Raw genomic sequence first — 22,505 nt, 5'->3', positions numbered from 1 at the left:
CAAAAAAAAAAAAGACTCAAGCACACGCTGTCTCTCCCCCTTTCCCTGCAGCCCATGATGACTGGGTCATATTACCATGGGAATAGCATAACCCCTTACTGTACATATATTTATATACATATATTTATTTATTTAATTCTCTACCTGGTATGTATAGGACCTTCCGGCTATATGGGACCATGTGAATGATAAAGATGTATAGACTCACCACGGAGAAGGTGAGGAGAAGAAAATGACGCCAGCTTCAGACTGGATGGGGATCACCAGAGAAACCACAGATTTTGTGTATATTACAAAAAGAAAAAGTTTTAATGCCATGGGTATGAATATGTATATTTTCACATTATGTGTGTAGGGGCTGAGTCAGGCTTTCAAAGTTGAGAATAAGTGTTGAAAATTATATTAGAAGAGATTTTTTTTTGTCTAAATCAGAACTTCGTTGCTTTGAGATAAACTGTATTTTCACACACAGGATGCAAACCACACACACACACGCGCACACACGCACACACACACAATTTTCTTCCCCCCATCTCTTTCGCAGTAAATTCTTTCTCATGTCTAAATCTGAAGATCATTCAAGTCTGAACCCATAAAATGACTCTGATTCATGTCGTCTCAAGCCGCGACGCGCCGCTCAAGTAAAACACTATTTGGACGCAACCTGCTAAGTTCTCTAATACACCCTGTCCCATCAGTCAGTAATTAGCAGGGATATTCTTGGAGGGAGATTTCGGTGACATTTGAAAACGAAAGTTGAAACTGCAGCAGAATAAACACGTCAGAGAGAATTACACACATAACCCCGGCGCTCAAAGAGGGATCTTTCATGTTGCAGCTCCAGCTAAAAGCTGCTGTGACAGCTTCCCTGCAAACTCCAGGGCTGGAGACGACTTCTATGCGGCCACATGAAATGGCTCGCCTCTTTATCTCCCGATGAGAGAGTGAGGGTGAGAGAGAGGGAGAGATGGATGGGGGGGCAGGAGGGAACACTGATGTGATGACTGAAGACTAGAGTTTAGCACAGAGCTCTGGCACACTCTGAGACAAAACCCCATATATGCAGCAGTCGAACATGGGCAAAGACACATAAATGTACACACATGCATAATGGAGGCGCGTTCACATGCCAGCCGTTTGAACGGCGCCGTCAAGCAGCTGTGAGGGCGACACACACACACACACGAAGCGGAGACCCACTGACGTCCGGAGTGTTTACACATCCACAAGCAAGTGCAGAAATATGCACACAAATGCAAATGCAACGAACAGACAAACCGACGCACAGACCGGATTCCAAGAAATGCTTTTCTCATCAACACACACAAACACACAGGAGCGCGCACACACACACACACACGCACACATTCCTCTAAGCTCTGAGTAAAGTTCTACCGGGAGGAGCCCTGGTGTGTGGCGTCGCAGCAGCAGCAGATTGAGCGCGTTTGAAGTGCAGCATGATGAGAGGGGCTGGTAAACAGCAGATGAAAAGGCAGCATCTCTCTGAGCGCCGCTGTCTGTCTCACCTGCCAGCGAGGCGATAACTTCATCCACATCACATGTCGCCATATCAAAGACCGACAAATGCCAAGCAGTGTCTCTGACTTGCAGGTTCACACGCACTCAGTCTAACTCATCTCCCTTCACTGAGGGCATCTGATTTAGCTCGTCTGAAAGCAAAATGTCTTTTAAACTTCTCTGAAGATTTCAGTGCGGCGGGCTCTGGCTCGCTGACGCCCCCCTTGAACTTGGCTGACTTTCAGAGCATTTTGTTTGTGTCCAATTACCAAACTCTGCAGGTCCAGCTGTAGGTCGAAATATTGATCTTAAAAAAGAAAAAAAAAAAAAGAGAAAAACTTTCATGTTCAAAAATCCAGATTTATGTAGCTTAATTCTCAATGAAACTGTCAGTATTTATTTTCTAAAAAGAGCTCCCAGTTTTTTTTTTGAAAAGCAAGTCCAGATAATTGTTTCTGTGCAGGCGGCAGCTGTCCCGCTGGAGGCGAACAGAGCAGCACATGGACCGTTTATGCTGTGTGTCCAGCAGTGTGCTATCTTATTGGTGTTTAGCTCATCCCCCCTCGCCACTTGACCTTATGACCTCCTTAAAAGATAAGGCTGATGAGATTAGGCATTAACATGCTCAACCACCCACCGCAGCCATTTATCATTGTGTGCGTTTAAAAGATAGGAGGCAAGGCGTGTCTGAGGCAGCGGGAAGGAGAAGGAGAGGGGCTGAGCAACCATCTCAATACACACAGACTCATATCCATACATGCCTGAGCACGAGTGTGCGCCTGCACACGAGCTCCAACAGAAACATTAATAAATCTACATGAAATGTCATGCCACTGAAACAGTGTACATCTCCGCTGACCACTTCCTCACTCGTATCAAACTGTAGATTAAGCCTGTAAATTTATCTGTCTGCAAACTGATGGATTTCGATGTGTGTCCCTCTATGTTTTGCAATTAAATGTGAATCATGTCATGCGTACAGAAGTTTCCAGAGGAAGATCTGTGCTGCTATGAGCTGTGGGCTTCGACTTAGAAAGTGAAACATTCCAGGAACTTGTCCGAGAGTTTCTAGATGCCTTGAGTTCAAAATGAAAAAAACTATGACAGGATTTCCTACTATTATAAATAAAAATAAATAAATAAAATTCCGGCCTTCCGTCAGTGCAGAAAATCCAGAGCTGTAATAAATAAAGGACAATTAGTGAGAGTGAGTTGCTGATGGGAGGGTTGTGTTTCCCTTTGCTGTGCAGATGCTCTCTTCAGACAGCCAATCACTTGCTTCATCTCCAAAATTTTACTCTAACCCATCTAAGACCTCTTTATAAGAAAAAGGATCTTAGTTAGTAGGTAATGAATTTCATTAACAGACAATTTAAAAAAATCCCTGCTTTTGAAAGGCTGCTACATGTAAATGTTTCGTGAAATCAGAGATCTTTTTCTTCAAGGCGATGTGAGGAAGCTCCAAAGAAAAAAGGTTGGGAATCACTGACTTAAGACAGGTGCACTAAAACTACTCCAAAACTGTGGCAAACAAATTAAAAAGCAAACAAAACAAGAAGCAATATGAAGGAAATGTGTGTCAAATAAAGCAAACACACAAACACTGAGGGGATACTTTGAAAACATGATGCAATAAGCTAAATGCTGATAAGTGGCAATATACCCGTTCTTAGCCTGGGATTCAACACTCTGACTCTGTCAGTGCTCTGGAACCAGATCCAAGTCTTCCGATCGCGGCGTCGACTCAGCACCAGAAGACCTCATGGACTTGCAATAGAAGCGTCATTGTACAGTGTTGCACAATACTCGTGGAGAACTTCTTATCGAGCGTATTCAAAAGCAAAAAGTGTATGTGGGGGAGACGTGATGTTGTCGAATTAACAGTAATGTTACTTTGCTGTGTTCCGTTCCGTGTCTTCATTCTCCCAGGTGTACTCGGCCATATGAGCTTTCTCTGACCCTATGCATGTGACCCTTCACCCCCCACCATCTGTAGTTATGACATTGACCTCTCCCCTCTGACCCGGATGTAAATAACCCAGTACTGTAGAGCAGTCTGTTTTTGACCCATTCCTGTACATAGAAACTGTAAATACAGACAGCTATGCATGCTGAAAACCTAGCAATTCTTTCAGGTACTTTTATAATCCCCCAAATTCTCATATGGCATGTGCTGAAAAAAAAAATTAAAAAAAGTTGAAAAAATTAAACACTTAAAAAAACAAAATGAAAAAAAAAAGTTTAAAATAAATGAGTTGATAATATTGTCAGGCAATATCCTCTCTTGGACAGTGTGTGTAGAGTCTTCCTGTTTTCTTACTCCTGTGGGTGGTTCTCTTCCTTTGCCTGTCCCGTGTTTCTGCTCACCATCTGTGTCAGTTGTTGTCGGTTGGCGTTTGTACAGCAGCGAGGGTTGAGGCAGAGAGGAGCGGAGGGAGCAGCGTTCGCCGCTGACCTCTGTGATGGCGCTCCAATTCAGCGGCGGCAGCAGCAGCAGAGGCGCTAAACGTTGGCAGAGCTCACGGTGCCTGGGACACAATTGGAGAAGTCCGTTCCCGGCGCACACCGCCGATAATTGGAGCGTATGTCCACGCTTGTCTTATGGAGAAAACGTTCTTGATCAGAACCACAAATTGTTTCTTTGTTTTTGTTTTGAGTCCACTGGACATTTGCTAAGCTGTCAGTTATGGACCAGCAGCATTAATCACTTCTTGCTAATGTAATTTTAGCCCATTTTAGACACAGCTGGGAAAACTGACATGCAGATTACATGTTTTCTTCATCTCTGGCTCATTAAAAAAAATAATTAAAAAAAAACAGAATTATAAAGGCATTAAGTGATTTTCTAACACTAAGTGTAAAAAGTCTACAATATGCATTGTGGGAAAACGTCCTGGCTTGCAGTCAGGGGACCAGGAGGAGTTCAGTTTTGCCTCAGCCCTCAGCCCAGCCTCGTGGAGTAACTATCCTGAATGTGGGACTCCAAACTGATTGTGATTCTGTTTCAGGAATGTTTTTTTTCAACCTGTGATGTTTAAAATAGATGGAGGTGTCTGATTTTTAATCTGTGCTAAAGATATTTTACATTTAATAAATAACCATTGAAATCAAAGCTCCCTGAGTCTGTGTGTGTGTGTGTGTGTGTGTGTGTGTGTGTGTGTGTGTGTGAACCGATGCATCAGTGACTTTGAGTAGCGAGTCATCGCCGCCCTCAGCCGTGGTCACCTCTGCAAGCTGACAGCTCAGCTGAGCGTGCCCGGCCGCGCGGAGGAGGGAATCCTGGGTAACGCGGTCCCCTCGGATAAACAAGCTGTCCCTCTATTCAGCCTGACCACTCAACCAAGATGGGAGGAGATTAGCACCTCAAACACCTCAGCGCACACTTCAGAAGCCATCCTGACACACACCCCATGAATCTCTGCCGGTCTCCATCACACAGATTGAGGTGGACCAAAGGTCACATCAAGATAACCAAAAGTCAAGATGTTGTGGGTCATGCAGCTCTGCCGTGAGGTTAAAAATGTCCAGAAAAACCAGAATCACACAGGCAGATCATCGTTCACAACGAGCCTCTATAAGAAAGGGGGCTATAAGCTAGCGGAGTTTATTCAAACCTCCAGAGGTCTTTTTATCAGGGATCTCCCCAGCGATCAGCCCGCCCCTGGTCATCTGTATACTAAACTCTATTTTGCAGCGTCCATTAGCCCACAGGCTGATGGCTAATACTCACCTACGGGCTGTGTGCTCCCCTGAGGGGCATTAGGGGCAGGATGGAGGGGCTGGCCTCCCTCCCTGCTGCTCTTTCCATTCCTTCATCACGCCCTGTCTGTCTACTTTGGCCCCTGCTTCTTCCTCAGCCCTTTCTTTTCCATCAACCCCCCCCCTTTAACCCAGCATCCCCTTCCCCCTCTGGCACCATAACTTACAGGACTGGGCGACACAATGTTGCTGTAAGTGAGGTCTCGTGGGTAAGCGGCCATAGTAGGACCTCTTGAAGGTAAATGGATCTCTTTCTCTGGAGTCCTAGATCACACATGAGCCATGTAGACAGTCTTTCTTTAAGCGAGCGGAGTGATGTAGTGGAAGATGAAAAGGCAGCGAGAGAAAGGAGTGAAGGGGTAAACTATGCTGGAGTGACAGGAACACAACACAAAGCACCTCAGACCCCTCCCTCCATAGTCCAGCATTATTTCTCTTTTCTCTCGGCGGCCCTCTCTTTACCCCCTTTTGCGCCAGATAAGATCAACCGGGTGTCAGTCATCAACAGCCTCCTGTCACACCGTGATTGTTCATCTGTTATATGTGTGTGTGTGTGTGCGCGCGCGCGCCTGTGTGTGCACGCGTGTAAATGTGCGGTCCAATGCGACATTGCTGCATACATTTAATGCCCCCGTGTTCAAGGGAACAATAGAAGGGGAAGTGGGGAATGAAGTGGAGGGGATGGAAAGGACAAGAGGAGGAGGGGAAACAAGAGGTAAGAGGGAAGAGACGAGCAGAAGAAGGAAACGAAGCAGAGGAGGAGATGAAGGAGCCAGGACGCAAGGCATCCAAGGGGAAAACGACGAGGAGTCAGAAGGACTTGCGCAACGACTGTGAAACTATCTCATTTTTATCTTGTGAGAGGACTTCCGAAGTGATCCGCACAACCTAATTATTTTCCCCTAATAAAAGCAACATATGCTAAGACAATAAAAGGCCTTATTGGACACCTATTCATTAAAAAGGAACAGTAAAAGGTGCAGGACTCTGGCACCGGGATTAGCTTTTAAAAGGGCTTTTCTCTGGCTGGAAATGGCCTTAGTCTACCTTTAGCATGTCCATATGGGTGCATAGCCCACCATAAAAGATCTGAATTATACATGAAGGGGCCTGGCTGCTTTATTGGCTGTGATCTTCCTTTTTACTCTAAACCTAATTGCATCGGCGCGCGATACCTGGAAGTTTGAGCCTCATCACTCCTTCGCTCCCGTGCGCCGTGTTGGAATGCTGCAGCTTGGAGTGAATGATTGTTGATATGTACAGTACATATAGCTAATGACAACCATTCAACAGCCGCAAGATCACCCATAATTCACCAAAGTTTGTTAAGTTGGTAACATCCAGTTGAAATCACGCATGCTGGTGACTCACGCCTGACAGCTTGACACAGTGAAGTCATTATTCCATATGGTCAACGTACTGTAAGTGTCAGTGTGTTTCTATTATGAGCAGAGCAATGCTGTCTGTGTGCCGCTATGTGAGTATGTGATGAGCTGGTGTAATAGGGCCACACACAGGTGTGTGTATGCTCACCTCCTCACTGATGCACCAGCTAATTGGTCTCCTGCGGCAACCTGACATATTCACACACTCAAAGCCAAACCCACACACACACATTCAGGTGTGTGTGCTCGCTGACAAACACACACACACACACACACACACAATTCTACATGTATACAGACTGTGTAAATATGCACACATGTGCAAACACAACCACGCATGTGCCTACATTCACAGGCAGCCCGCAGAGTGCATCTCCAAATCAACTCATTATCACAGTGCTGACTCCGAGGGAAGAATGACACTTCAACCGACTGTTCATACTGTACACACACACACACACACACACACACACACACACACACACACACACACACACACACACACACACACACACACACACACACACACACACACGCGCTATAAAGTACTGTAAAAGAAAATAAAAACCACTGACCACAGAGGCGTACTGTACAATAAAAGCCGTTTTAAAAAATGCACTTAATAGCCACGCACTTCTGAGCTGCCTCCAAAACTCTCACCAGTGAAAAGGCAGCAGTCCCCAAATACGCAGAAACTCAACGCAAACATTACCGGCTTCTTTTATGTTGAAAAACTGTGATCATAACAACCATCACTTGAACAGCAGACACGAGCCCAGCTGTGACAATTACTGAGGAAAGAATACTCTCCTAAAATCTAACATTACCACTGGGAAGGAAACCCGATTGTTCAACAAACTCACGCTTCATTTTAAAGGCGCCACATAGGAAAGGAAAATGACTGGCAACGTAACACAAAGTAAAATGGATTATTGATGATCTGTTTATTCAAATAAAACACCAGAAGTGGTTTAGAAAGAAAAATGATCCCTATTCCTTCTATTCAAGATCTTTTCTCACAGTTTTTAAATTCCTTTAAATTCCTCTCAGCCCAAAACTAAGTTCACTTTTCTCTTTTTATCCATCTTTCTGAGTGCAGTTAAGAAAAAAAAAAAAAAAAAAACGCGGCCTATCCTGCTCAGCTAGTCATTTCCTCCAACCCATTCTCCTGCCAACCCCTTCCTTCGTGGTGGAGGTCGAGAGAGAGGGATGTTCTGTTTTAAATAAGAAGGCAGCGCTGGCCCATTAAACTCTGATAGTAATGATATTAATTTGGCAGGAACGTGTCATTTTCACAGGAGAGCAACTAGCTGAACTGTCATTACCCGCACTCGCACACACACACACACACACACACACACACACACACACACACACACACACACACACACACACACACACACACACACACACACACACACACACACACACACACACACAAAGGGAACATGTCACAGGAGAGCAGCTAGCAGTAACATTATGAGAGACTCGCAGAGATCTGCTAATGGGATAGATTAGCATGCCCTTGGTCACAACGCTACAATGGAGTGACTGGAGCTCTGACTTATATCCCCCTCATCCACACTCATGTCTTCACCAGATTTTACTCCCCTCTGCTGTAATTTCCCCCGTTTGTCTTCCTCCATCTGTCCCTTCTCACTCCATCCACCTCTTGTTTCATCTCCAGGTTTTTGCAGATCCATCCCCTGCTTCAAGACCAAAATCCAGCAGAGGGATTGGCAAAATAATTTGTGTTGCAGCCAGATTGAAACCAGCGGCGCAATATCAAAAGAGTTTTCCCTTCATATGGATTTTGTTAATGGAGCCTAATGAGCTCAGTGGACCTGTGTGATCAATACGTGAATGAATGTGATGGTTATCTCAATGTGTTAGTGGTATGCTGAATGAAGAGCTGTTGCACTCAATGAGATTAAACTAAAATGGGTTGATTTCTTTCTTTGCGTTATAATTTCAAGTGTAGCTGTAGATCAGTTCGGGTTCCCCAGGAGTCTGGACAGGATGAAGCAGGAAAAAGGTTGGATTCACTTTTATAGATGTCATGAGCTGAATGCTGCGTTTGAGACAGCCGTTTGATCCTGCTAAAAAAAAAAAAAAAATCACAAAAATTAACAGAATACCTGAGCCTGAAGCTAATGGCTCAAACTGACATAGTTTCAGAACAAAATGATCTACCACCAAAGTCAGGCCCACTGTAGGACAGCCTTGACACAGCAGATCCAGAGTTTTCAATGTGTTCCACCTCCAACACACAACACTATATTAAACACCTGATGGGGAGCCAGTCGTACTCAAACCCTCCAGGCCTGAGACTGAGCAGTGGGCTGCTCAATATGAGCCATCATACTTCTATGTTGTCAAAAGTGCCGCTTTAGACCAGTGAATTTGTACATGTTCAAAACCATTTTTTATAAAATCTACAGTTTCAGCTAGACACACAAACACACCTTCAAACACACAACAAACTGAAGCTACGACCGCACACAGACTGAGGGCATTGTGTGGTCGCAGAAGAAACTTAAGGCGTTTACTTAGTTTTATTGGTCTGGTGATTCATGTCCATGTGTTGTGAGGTAAGGTGAGAGTGTGCATCCCAATAAGCTGTGGAGTGAATGTGTGTGTGTGTGTGTGTGTGTGTGTGTGTGTGTGTGTGTGTGTGTGTGTGTGTGTGTGTGTGTGTGTGTGTGTCCACACTGACCCCATCTCGGCACTCCTGACCGGTTGAATGCAGGCTGCATAAATTAGTGCTGATGCTCTGCGATGTAATTATGCTGCTGTCAGGATGGCCCCTCTACTCAAATTCATTTTAATAAAGTTGGTCTCCAAGGTTACCAGCCAGGGGTCACCTTCGGTGTCAGTCCCTATGGATCACACCCACAGAACCTTCTGAGAGTCTCTGGTCAGTGTACAGTAGCGCCGTAACTCCGCTGGCCCCCACTTCACAATACAAACATACCTCCCACTGACTCGCTCAGGATGGAGTGAGACAGGTAACAGAGGAGAAGGCTGGAGAACGCGGGAGCAACAGAAACAAAGAGGCGATGCAGAGACAGAGACAGATCAAAGTGTGGGAAGATGGGACAGAAATTACAGGAGGGGTTGAGGTGGAGGCTGAAGCGAGTGGGTGGGAGGATGAAGGAAGGAATAAAAATGAGACGAAAAGAGTAAAAGAAGAGGGGGGACAAGGGTACGGGGACAAGGAGAGGGCAAGGGAGTGTCTCTCTTGGGCAGATGGCGAGGTGTATTCTCATTTGTCCTGCTACAGTGTGTGTGTGTGCCAACACTAACCTCCAGGGCAGAGCTGCAGCACAGAACACGCTCTCAATTAGCCAATAACACAGACCTGCGCCTACAGCTGGGGGAGCGGGACGCCCTGCCGGGGTCCCACACCACAAACGGTTAAAACACACCGGAGCAGCAGACGCCGGTGCAACACCGGCTGAATGCAGCGCTAAATAAGTTAATCAGTTCTGGAGGTTTCATTCATCTTCCTGCCTCGACAGGGTGCATCCTGGACAGGAAATACCAAATGTCTTTATCACGAAGAAGAGTTTAACTTGAATAATGCTGTAAACAGAAGATTTACTACTGAACACTATATACAGCTGAAGATCTAAATGAAGAGAGCAGCACAATCTATCCTCAAATTAAACAATTAAATCTGAGTATCTTTAAGTTGCAAGTACTATGTCATTTAGATTTGTTTTATTTTTTTAAGGTTTGTGTGAATTTCATATTTTAAATTTTTTTCTCCTACAATTGCTTCTTCAGAGCACTTACGGCGCAACAAAACCTTTTGCAGCGCTTTGTATTTACATTGGCTGCAAAGATTGGTAACACAGAATTCTGTAGCTGATTGATTTTATGCCAGAAAAGTAAAGAGTTTGGGTGACTTGAAGACGAATCTTAAAGTTTAGTAAAGCTGTTATGAGTTTAGACTGCTGGCAGATTGTCTTTAATGTACTCAGGTTCTCTCTTTTTGTAACTTTCCATCCATTCATATGCCACCAATGCATGTCGCAAACTTTTTGAGCCTCTCTCCAGTAATCTGTATTCTTCTCTTTGTCCTCTCTCTGGAACTTTTTTGATGTCAAATAGCCATAACATAGCTCTATTGTAAATGCTACTAAAGGTTAACCTGAATTACCACATTGAATTAATCAAACTGCTTACATTAAAATAATATAAATTCATCATTGCTGCCTGTGATTCTTTCTGAAAGTGGAATCTTGCAATAACAGAGTCTGACTGACCAGTTTCACACAAACTCTTTGTGCACCTTGCCTCGGTCCGCAATCGGAGAGTGCGAGAGGCGGTGTAACCCAGCAGTGTGGACTGGGGTGACTTTGAGTGCCTGTGTAATAGTTACAGCAACACGCTTTGTTACCTGCAGGTAATTTATGGTTGAACTGGCCTGATAGTCTGATACGATCGACTGCCCCGACTGTCTTTACCAGCCAGCCCCAAAGACACGGAGGAAAGCTTTATCTGAGGAGGGAAAGTAAGACAGAGGCAAAAGGGAAAAGGCAGCATACCGCAGGGCGACCCAAAATGTTCCTACCAGAGAGAACAGTCTGTGTTTAGAACTGCAGAGGAACAATAAAGCCAAAGTGTGCTTGACGAAAGCATAGCAGGGAATGAGTAATGCCGGGGAAAGGCATTGACAGAGTGAGAGGAATTAGAGAGTTGCACAGCAGTTCGGTTCTCGGCATCTCTCCTGAGGTGTGCTGAGATTTAGATTGCATTAAAGACTGACAGTCTATTTGTCTGAACCATATCAACAAGGAACATTTAGCTAATTGAATGATTAATAAATTCAGCTCAGTCACACTATTTCACTCCGCTGCTGGCTTTAGATAAAAATGTCTGCCAAATGTGAGATGCCATACATCATATGTTTGAATTCCTTTGCGTAAGGCTCACGCTGAGCTCCGGTATGAGTTGAACCAGCCTAGCGCTGTACGGAAAGTCGCTGAGATACAGTAAGAACGGCGCAGTGAGAGGTCTGACCTCAAGCTTTAATGGCCCGCGTGTCTTCCTCTCGGTTTCATCAGGAGTCTGCGATGTTTCAACATTTGAATTCCTCTGTTGCTGGCTCATCGTTATCTCCGTCTGAGACACTCAAGTTCCCGAGTTCAACCAAAAGTGCAAATGGAGGGCCGACCAGCACCTGTCCGCCTAATATGGACAGGCAGAACACTCTCCACGCCCACTTCGCTACACCTTCTTACCTCTAATAAAGACAGCCACAGACCCTTGCTCTACATACACCTCTCCTTCACCACCTCCCCCTAATGTGGTTAGGCAGGAACATCCTCACCCTTCTTCCTCCTCCCTTGTACCTCCCTTTCCAGCGTCGGCGACTCTAATGTGGTCTGTCAGGCCAGCCAGGTCCCTGACTGCTGTTCTCCTTTCATCTGCCGTCATCAAACAGAATGAGGATGCTTTCATAACGCCAGGTGAGTGACAGGTGGGGGCGTCAGGTGGAGACAGGTCTGTGATATGGACAGGCACTTTGTCCTGTTTAGGAACACTAATGGGGGATAAGAGGCCTGTCACGGGGACAGGCCGAGATGGGACGGGACAGAAGACACAGACACTCATTTTTACTTGTGGCGATTGCTAAATGCAAAGAAGGGGATGTGCAATGCGTTGCATCAGATCGCAGAGGACGAGGTAGAGGACGAGCACCTCCAGGCCTGCAGCACTTGGTCTGCGCTTCACATTTAAGAGAAAGTGCGATCTCACTGCATTTCTTCAAAAGTGAATTTCAAGCTTTTTTTGCCTTTTGAGAACTAAAAAAAAAGGTCCCAGAACAGCTGACTGATGTTTGCAAACAAAAGCTGTGTTTCTCGTATTCCTGCAAGGAACACTCCAATTTCAGTGTTGCATTACCACACAAATAAAAGGTGAACACACACAAACAAACACACACACACACACTCATCTGACTCGCAGCTCACAGGCTCAGTAGGCAGCCGTTTGGATGGATGGCACCTGCATACAGGAGGAGGGGGCACACAAATAGGATTGGAGAGTGGAAGTGGGGTGTAGGGCAGGAGCGGGGTGGGATTGAGTCCATAAATAGGATTGTGTAGGAAGCAGGGCGAGCTAAATAGGATTGTAATGTACAGGAAAGGATGTATAAATAGGATATGAGAGTCGGAGCTGTGTTCTCACTAGTTCCGCGTCCCTGTGGTATAGGACTTCTGCAGGACTGTGTGTGAGTGTTAGTGTGTGAGTGGGTAAAAGGCTAATAACGTGGAGACTAATCTTGAGGCACCTGTCTCCTCGGGCAGAGTGTGACCTCCGATAGCCAGGTTCACCCGTGTTTGTCCTCCTAACTCATTCCTCACTTCCTTCTTTTCTTTCCCCTGGTTCCTTCTCCCCAATCTTCATCTCTCTTTATTAATTGTTTGTCACTTTGCTTCTCATATTTAATTAAAAAGACCTACGTTTGTTTTTCTTCCATCATTTCCTGGCCTCTGTGAACAGGTACTGGGCGTTCACTGTTCATCCACGGAGCGATGGTCAAACCCTCTGTATCCCTCTCTCTGTGGTTTTCTCTCACTCTTGCTTTTGGGGTCAGTGGGCTTTGGGAGCTGTCAGCTTGGCGCTAGTGTCTGCTGCCTGACGGACTGAGGTCAGGGGTCAGGGGTCGAGAGTTACAGGGCAGGACGTGACCCCAAAGACAAACAGCATGGGGAGAGGGTCATAGCCTCCAAAGAGCTTGTCATCCTCCATGCAGGGGGTGATGCAGTGTGAGCATCCATACAGCGTGTGCATGGAAATGTGTGGATCTCTGATATTTACATGTTGAGGATCTTTCCCTCTGTCACACACACACACACACACACACACACACACACACACGTTCAAACACTGTGTGTGGCATACAATCTGACACCATGTGTGAAATGTGTCATGTTTGCATGGCATGCATGCTTAGCCCAGCTACGGGAGCCTGCCAATGCACTTCCTCTCCACCACTTACCGGTACTTTACAAACCTGTTTACACAGCCAAGGTCACAGCCGGCTGCCGTGAAAACATTATCTCCAATATAAGTCAAGGCAACAATGGATACGGGGCTGACAAAGACAGGCAGTCAGACGCAGTGAGCATCACGCTAACAGTCATATCATCATATTTTAAGGACAAGGTAACTGTGTATGTTGGTGTGTGTGAGGCGCGGAAGAACACACAGCCTCCGCAGACAGGTAATGGATGGTCGGACTGAGAGAGACTGAGGGGAATTAAGATAAACACACTCTGATAAAACTAACCTGCCTGGCTGCACTGCTGTCTGTTTACCATGAATTAAAACATATCACATGGGCTGCACGCACATCCAGACACACACAGACACTTGCTCGAGCACACACACACACACACACACACATGGTTTACACTGAGGATTTTATGATGGATTTATATACAAAGGCATGCTTAAACAGTGGAATAAATGTTTGGACAGTCGTGGCTCTTTGAGTAATTGACCTATGAATCACACACAAGAGATTGTGTAAATTATGAAGACAAATAAACTGTCCATATATCAGGCTCCTATTATAAAATCTTAAGCAGATTTAAACGGACAGAAATGTATCTGCTTGAACGGGGGCATTAGTTTGTGGCTCTGAGGTGTCCTGCATACAGATTATGCAGACAAATCGGGTGACAGTCATGTTCTGGGTCCATAGCCAAGCTTCAGATAGAGAGAGAATAAAACTGGTTAAAAACATTCAAAGGTGAAAAAAGCATTTGTAAAAAAAAAAAAAAACAAAAAAAACAAATAACAATGCAGAGAGTCAAATATTAAGAAACTGTAACGGATAGATAGATAGATAGATAGATAGATAGATAGATAGATAGATAGATAGATAGACAGACAGAAATCTGTGATAATTTTTACATATTTTTTAGGCAAATAAAAAGTTATGATCAAAAGTTGGCATAGTGACACACTCCCCAGTGCAAACATGCTTCATACATGCACGCACACTTTCCAAGTTTATGCACCAATGATTTAAGTACATAATGAAGTGTGACATATCAAGCAAAGGCGCTAATGGGGTGTGAAGTCATTAGTGAACTCACACTCACACACACATACACACACATACAAAACTCTGCATGTGTTTAACAACAGACCTATTCTTTCGGTCCATACATGTGAGGTATGACTGTGATAAGCTGGTTAGGTAATCCTGAATCCTGAGTAATATAATTCAGGTGCAGTTTACAGAAATACATTTCCAAAGCATGAATGTCTCCTGCCCGGATGGCGTTAATGCCGGATTTATCATGTGCACAAATTAAGGGGAGCGTGTGAGCGAGGGAAATGAGAATGGACACTCTAACAGGGTTTCCCACTTTAACTGGCATACACACACACACACACACACACACACACACACACACACACACACACACACACACACACACACACACCTGACAGTTGCAGACTTCTAACAAACGCATGTGTGTGTTAACCTGACATAACTGACATAATGTTGTCTGTCATACTCCAGATTTACGGCTCAAACGGGAGTGGGGGGGGGGGGGGGGAGGGACAGAGGAAGAAAGACATGAGAAGAAAAAGAGAGGGGAAGGGAGAGAGACTCTAAAAGCTTGTCAGTCCCTCTTAATTATTCTAATTGCTGAGCTCAAGCATCATGCCAAGGCTTAGGCATTCCCCTGGCACAACAACACAAGCCCCGCTATCTCTCTCACTCTCACTCTCACACACACACATACACACACACACATGCATGCACGCACACACGCACGCACACGCACACGCACACACACACGATTCAGCCACTGGATTGCCTTGAAACCTCTCCTCGCTCCCCGTTTGGTCCTCTCCCCTCATCTCCATACAGAACTCACCCATCTCTCTTTTCCTCAGCTCCCTCTATCAGCATTCCTCCACCCTCAGAGCACCCTCTTATTCTTCCACTCCTCCTCTTCTCCTCCCATCACAACAGACCCTTCTGCTTCCTCTCCCCAGCCACTCCTATCCTCCACCCCTCCGTTCCTCCGAACTGGATTAAAAGTACTTTTCATTACCCGTGCGGGAGATATGGCACTTAAAAATCACCCCATTATCATTTTTCACCCAGCAAACAGCACACACTCTCACAGAGACATAATTACCACACCCTGTCATACCAGGGAGATGGAGGCTGCTGATTTCCAGCCAGGCCGTGTGTGTCACTCTGTGTGTGCGCGTGATAATGTGTGTGCGTGTGTGTATAAGAAACTGCTGCCTGTCCGCCTGCCTGCCTGCTTCTCTTATTGATATTAAAAGCGCTGCATAAACGAGTGTTTAAAATGGCTGTCAGAGGGGGAGAGAGAGAGTATCCACTCCAATCACAAACTGCAGCACACATCACTGGATCTCTTTCCCGGCTTGGCACATGGTAATGGCCTGGAATAACAGAATACTGCCGGATGATTCCCATTCCCACTTTCCAAGTTGTGTGAGGTTGCAGGGGAGGCAGCTGAAATGGGAGGGGATGAGTGATAGAGCTGGCTTTAACCAGTCAACACTTAACACATAATGAATTGGGAGTCATATGATGAATTGGATTTATGGCGAAGCTTGTTCTTAATGGCTGAAGTGCTTCAAATTGTAAGGCTGGAGAGGAAAGGGATTGGGGGGGGGGGGGGTGGGGGGTGGGGGGGACTTGACTCATTCACACTAATATTCATTTAGGAAGCCGGTCCACACTGAACAGTTGCACCAGTCCTGCAGGGGCCATGCCTTCACTCAAAGCATTCACAAGGGGGTGTTAAGTATATACGTGTTTAAAACACTCCCCGCACCCCTAAGACATTCATCACCGTGACAACACTGCGTGGCGGCCCCCCAATATCACTCCACAGGGGCCTGCCGTTGGTCTGTCAAAGGAATGGGTGTCTATAATTATGCCTGTAGATAAAGCAGGGATAAACGTGGGTCCTGCATGATTAACTGGGTTGCTGTTTGATCACATTTGACTAATTTGTGGCATAAATCTTCAGGCTGGCGCCCCTGCTAGAGACCATTAGCCCTGACACTGATACCCCTGACACACACATGCACGCACGTACTCAAAAGTCATACCTTTCAGAGGGAGTGCACGAAGCAGGCAGGCGCTGCTGGCCTTTCGCTGCTGCTACGCTGGTGGAAAATGTGAAAACAAAGTACACAGTCTTGCTAACACTTTTTAGCGACATCAATTTCAAATCTCTATCTGCATGGGGTCAGAAGAGAGGACCGGGGGTGTAGGTGAGGCTCTATGTACACCAAAGCACTATAGAGAGAGAAATGCAGGTGTACTGGATTATAATATTAAGCAAACATGAGCTCTGAGGTCTAATTATGACACAGGGGAGGTTAGAGAGCAAGAGAGAGAGAGAGAGATTCAGTACTGTGTGGTGGAGTGGATGCTGAAGCCAGCAGAACCAGCCTGGTCATTTGTAAACAGGTAACGATGCAGGCCAGGTGTATGAGCATATGTACCAATGAGCAGGGGAGGAGACGGGGGAGAGAGTGGGAGTCGGAGGAGAGAGGGAAGATGGGGGAAGAGAGTGGGAGGAGTAGAGGGAGGATCTAATTAGGGTGAATTTACAGTGCCCTGTGCCAAACAGCTAAAATGGCCAACTGGGCACAGAGATTTATTACTGGGTTAAATTAGGTTGTCTGGTGAGGGTTGGTGAGACCACCTGCAGCTGTCAATTGTCACAGTGATTATTATAACTGTGGAGAAGGGCACCAGTGGTGTGACACCAGCCACACAGACTCAGAGCAAGAACAACTGCAGACACAAGCGAGCCAACGAAGAGAAACCATTATTCTTTTTGTGTTTAGGACAATATCAATTGCGTCAAGTAAGTGATTAATAATGATGCTTGAACCCATTTAGCATGAATCAATGAACCTCTGGACAGAAGGCTTCCAGAGCGAGGGGCCTTTGCCTCCATTTGCATCAGTATCCTTGATCAAATCTGCAAGGTAAACATGTTTAAAACCTGATGGGGGATATTAAACTTGCAGATTGAGCCTGACTGCCCCACTGCAGTCTTGTCTGGAGATTGGGGCAGGGGTTTGGGCCTCTGAATTTGACTCTGTCTGCTAAGAGCAAGGACGTGGCACCGCGAGCCAGCCCTGAGCAGCCATAGTTTCATGGTCGGTTTCCATTTAAATATCTGACTGACAGGGAACATGGCGCCATTAAGGCATCCCGAGGGCCCGGCATGAGAAGAGGAAATGGGCAGATAAAACCCCCCGGGGGAGAGGAGGGGTGAGAGAAGGGCCACGCTGCCTTCAGAGCCTTTAACAGTGGGATCCGCTCTTAAAACTGTATAGGCACCAGTCCATCCATTCAGTCCTCTCTCCATCCACACCCAAAACAACCTTGTCTCTCTGGAACAAAAGCAGGATTTATCTAGCATGACTTACAGCCCCTACCTGACTTTCTTCCTCTGCTGGCACTATGAGGTCATATACCATGTGTGAGTGCACATAAGTGTGTGTGTGTGTGTGTGTGTGTGTGTGTGTGTGTGTGTGTGTGTGTGTGTGTGTGTGTGTGTGTGTGTGTGCATAGGATACCTGCAGGCCACTACAGTAACTCTAAAACATTCGATGCACACCAGCTAGAACCTGGAGAGAAAGTTACTCAGCAAAAGCAAAAAAGTCGTTTCTATTCCAGTAATCTGAACAGAGGTCTGTTAATGCCTTACTCTTGGTCCTGAAACCATTTTCTTGTAGCCTACGCTTACTGCTAAAATCACCTGCTGAAGGGCCGGTCATTTCATGACCTTGGATCTTGCCTTAGATTTATGATGCATCTTGAGAAGTTCAGAGCACAGAGTTGGAAAGACGCTCAAGCAGGTTGGAGAGCCATTCAAAATGTTATACACCGCACAGCTCTTTCCACTGTCTGACATATTAAATCGCTGATTACCTAAGTAAATTTATTAAAGTCGTAGTGAACTCAGTGTAAATGAGTAGCAGGAATGGACGAATGCTCAAAATAAGGCAAAAATGAGGCAGGGCGCCTCGTCCAGCCATAGATATTTTCAGCTTCATTCTGCTGGCTGGAGAATCGTAACTGGATACCACTAGGCCAAGAGGTTAAGTGGATGTCAGAAAAGGTGAAATGTCATTGTAAGTAGATCAGATCCGCTGACACAAATGAGCAAAACCAGAAAACCAGAAGGCCAACCAGCTCGGCAAGACAGTGGCACCACGGAGACACATACCCAGACTAGGAGAGAAAGAGAGGAAGAGACAGAGTCTGCCAGTGATATACTTTCACCTCCTCACTTCCCACAATTCAGCTTTCACATGATTTACTCCACCCCTCCTTCCTCCCGCCCTGCCACCGTCCATACTGCCAGGCCCAATAAGGGTCAAGCTCCTGCTTCCCTCTTAAGGAGCTCATTTGCATCCCCCCGGCAAACAGCCAGTCAGAGCTTGTTCAAAGAGCCTGCTAATCCAATCAGATTGCCCAGCTGTGAGACCTTATCGCCGCGGACACCAGCATCTGCAGAAACAACATCACAGGGCATCACGGACCTGCTGGTTGTGAACAGCAGAGACAGAGAGTCAGAGGGAAGTAGGCATCACAAGGCTTCAACGCAGCTTCAAGTTAGCGAGCGGTGACAGTAGAAGAGCGGGGAAGGCTTTACCAGGGCTTCCCGTCTTACTGCTGCCGCTCCGGGAATGGCACGGCTACATATTGGGTGTGAAACACAAATTATCCTAAAAGGTTCTCATCTTCATCTTCTGTTACAAACATAGTAGGGAAAATGTGAGCGTTGTGTTTCATTTCATTATGATTTTGTTCATTTTTTTTCCCCAAACATCCAAGAACTAATAACGGAACAAGAAAAAAACTCCACAAATGAAATGGAGAAGAAGAAGGGAAAAAAAGCCCCTCCAAAACCAAACGAATTCTATCCTTAATGAGAAATATACATGACTTGAACTGGAATCCTCCCAAAAAATGGATTATATTACGTCTTTTGAAAACCAAGTGGTTTTCAGATCCACCAGATGGAAACCAGGGGGAAAAAACACACACTTACATAAACAGTTAGGGAAAAGTTAAGGAGAATCATTTATGCAAGAAGGCACCTTGAAAACAAACAGAAAAGGCACCGTCTAAAACAAATGCATGAGTATAAGAACTGATGTATATGCCCTTCATCCCCAAAGGGAGGCAGACAAACCTTGCTTGTGTAGGTTAATGTCTAACTTTCAGCACAAACACACACACAGACTCATATCACCGGTGCAACAGCAGCCACAGGAGTAAAAACACAGTTTGGCCATTCAGGTATATGAGCTCCAGAGGTGATCTGGCTGCGTGAATGACTTTGCATCCAGGGACACAGCTGGACGTAAAGGGACACGGGGGGACACAGAGGTACAAGGGGACGGAGAAACCAACTTGGCCGTCCTTGCTTTACAATCCCACAGAGACCGGAGTCTCATCCGTCTCTCCTTCCTGCAGCCGCTGTTCTTTTATTCCTCCGGCTCTCTCGTCCACTCTCTCTTGAAGCTTCTTCACATCCTCTCTCTCTCTCTCTGCCTCTCGCTGTTTGTCCTCCACAAAACCTGCTGCCACCCCTCCTCTGCCCGAGCCCGTTGTCTCACACTTGCTCTCGACCCCACTGGTGTCGCTATTATCAGCATCACGCCGGGATCGCAGGGTTGTTGAGGTATGTAGGCTGAGTCAATGGAGCATGACACACAAAGACATCCATACACTCCCATCGCCACCATTTCCTCGCTCCTCTCAATAAGTCTCCATCCTGTTTTCTTCCCATTCCTTCGTGATCATTACCTTGGAATGCAGCCAGATTGGATTTAATTAGTGAGACTGCGACTTGTTTTTTTTCCAATATATTTTCTACTTTTATCTAAAACAAACAAAACTGAAAAGAGAATTATCTGTCACGTAAGCAGCGGATATATTATCATATAACAGAACCACGGTGTGTCAGTTACGTGACCTGCTCTTTGTCCCCGTCTTGGCAGACTATTAGGCCTGGAGCAGGGAGTCAGAGAGGTGAGACAGGTGAGAGGAGGAGGCAGAGGTGGATCTATAACAGCTCTCCAAACCCAGCGCAGCTCCAGGAGAGGCCGGTATGGATTCAGCCCATCCCTCTCTTTTCTCTTACTCTTTCCTTTTGTGTCCGAGCGTGTAAGGCTGCGTGTGCGCGCGGCGTGTTTTTCGAAAGGACGGACTTTGCAGGAGTATCTGCGCGTGTGTGCGAGTGTGTGTTTATGTGTGCCTGCAGCCTGTGCATGTGATAAGCCTGTGGTAGTAGTGGTCCTAAGAGGGACCTAAGGCCCTGTTCTCCTGATTAGTCATTTATCAGGCCTGGCAGCCCAGACCTACCATAATCACTCTTCTCTTACCCCTCCTCCTTTTCCTCTGCTGATCCCCCTCTATCCCTCCAGATCTCCCATGTATCCACCCTGCAACAATGCTCTCCATCCCCCAACGCCAAAGTCTATATGGTGGTTCATGTACATGCAATATAAACCTCAACCTACCTCCGTCCAAGTGGTGCCCGATCCAGCCACTTTGCTCTTTACTCACTCCTCTCAGTCTCGTCACGACAAATTGCATTTTCTTCAGCTCCTTAAGTCCAATCCCCCCCCCCCCCCCCCCCCCCCCCCCCCACACGTCTCAAAGTGCAGCGCTTGAGCTGAAGAGCCAAAGCTGCAGCTAAAGACAAATTTCCAAATTGTCTATTTACATTTCATGAGTTTTAACAGTTTAATGCTACAGAAAGAAAAGAGGGGTTCATGATGAGAGGGAGATGGGAGGGCAAGTGTCTTCTGGAGCGGCAGGAGGGCCTCCCTATCAAGCAGTGCCACACTGCCTCGTCCTGCCATGTCAACAGAGAGGGATTAGGGTACCAGATGCATTGAGAAGGCCAGAATGAGTTAATGCAGTTAACCAGCAGCATTTCCTCAACCTGTCTTCCCTCGGCTGGGAGAAATTGGAAAAGCTGTCTAGCCGAAGAGAGGGAGTGTAATCTGGACTATGCAGACCGGAGGATACAGCCACATGAAAGGTCTGCCCTCCTGCTTCCCATGCCTCTTTTCTCTTTCCTGTTCCCTTCTTCACCAGCATTCCTGCTCGCTTTTCCTATCTTCCAAAGAAGGTGAGGGGGGAAAAGATGGGGGGAAACGAGGAGAGAGAAAAATTGAACATGTGCAGAGATGTCTGAACCTGAGATGGGGTTAAAAGACAAAAGTCAATCTTTTAAAAAAAAATAGAGTGTTATATAGACATTGAGAAAGAAAATATGAAGCCAGTGTGTGTATGTCTGCGTTATTACATTTCCTGACAGCTGTTTGAACCCTGAGGGAGATAACAGCTGGGACTCCACCACAAACACACACTTCTTAACATATCCCTCACTTCATTTCTCCTTAACAATCTCCATATCCCTCTATCCCCAGTCTCATCTTTTCCTACAGCTTCACTTCCTATTCATTTAGTTCTGAATCCCCTGTTTCAAACTCCTGCTCTGGTGGGTTTTTTTTTTTTTTTTCTTTCCAGGGACGTCTCTCAAGTCTTGTTTTTCTCTGCATCCATTGTCCCTCCTCTCACTACCTATTATGTTTTATAAGACACTTTTCCGTTTATGTCACAACAATAACAAAGGAGGGAAAGCCAGTAAACTGCGATAAAGTTCCAACAATGGGAGCCTTTTATCCTTAATTGGGTCTTCATTAAAAAATAACTGATTAAAGGTGAATGATACCTTTGAGTGTTTTCTACGGGCTGTCTTTTATGGAAAGTCTTTT

At 45.9% G+C, this 22,505-nt stretch overlaps 1 protein-coding gene across 1 annotated transcript in view; it reads right to left on the bottom strand.

The window, feature by feature from the left end:
• wwox (WW domain containing oxidoreductase) overlaps positions 1-22,505 on the bottom strand; it is a 121,896-nt gene that overhangs the window by 1,777 nt on the left and 97,614 nt on the right. The window lies entirely within an intron of this gene.

This window comes from Salarias fasciatus, chromosome 7, assembly GCF_902148845.1.
Source record: "Salarias fasciatus chromosome 7, fSalaFa1.1, whole genome shotgun sequence".
NCBI lineage: Eukaryota > Metazoa > Chordata > Actinopteri > Blenniiformes > Blenniidae > Salarias > Salarias fasciatus.
This window is presented reverse-complemented; position numbering and strand designations above follow the sequence as displayed.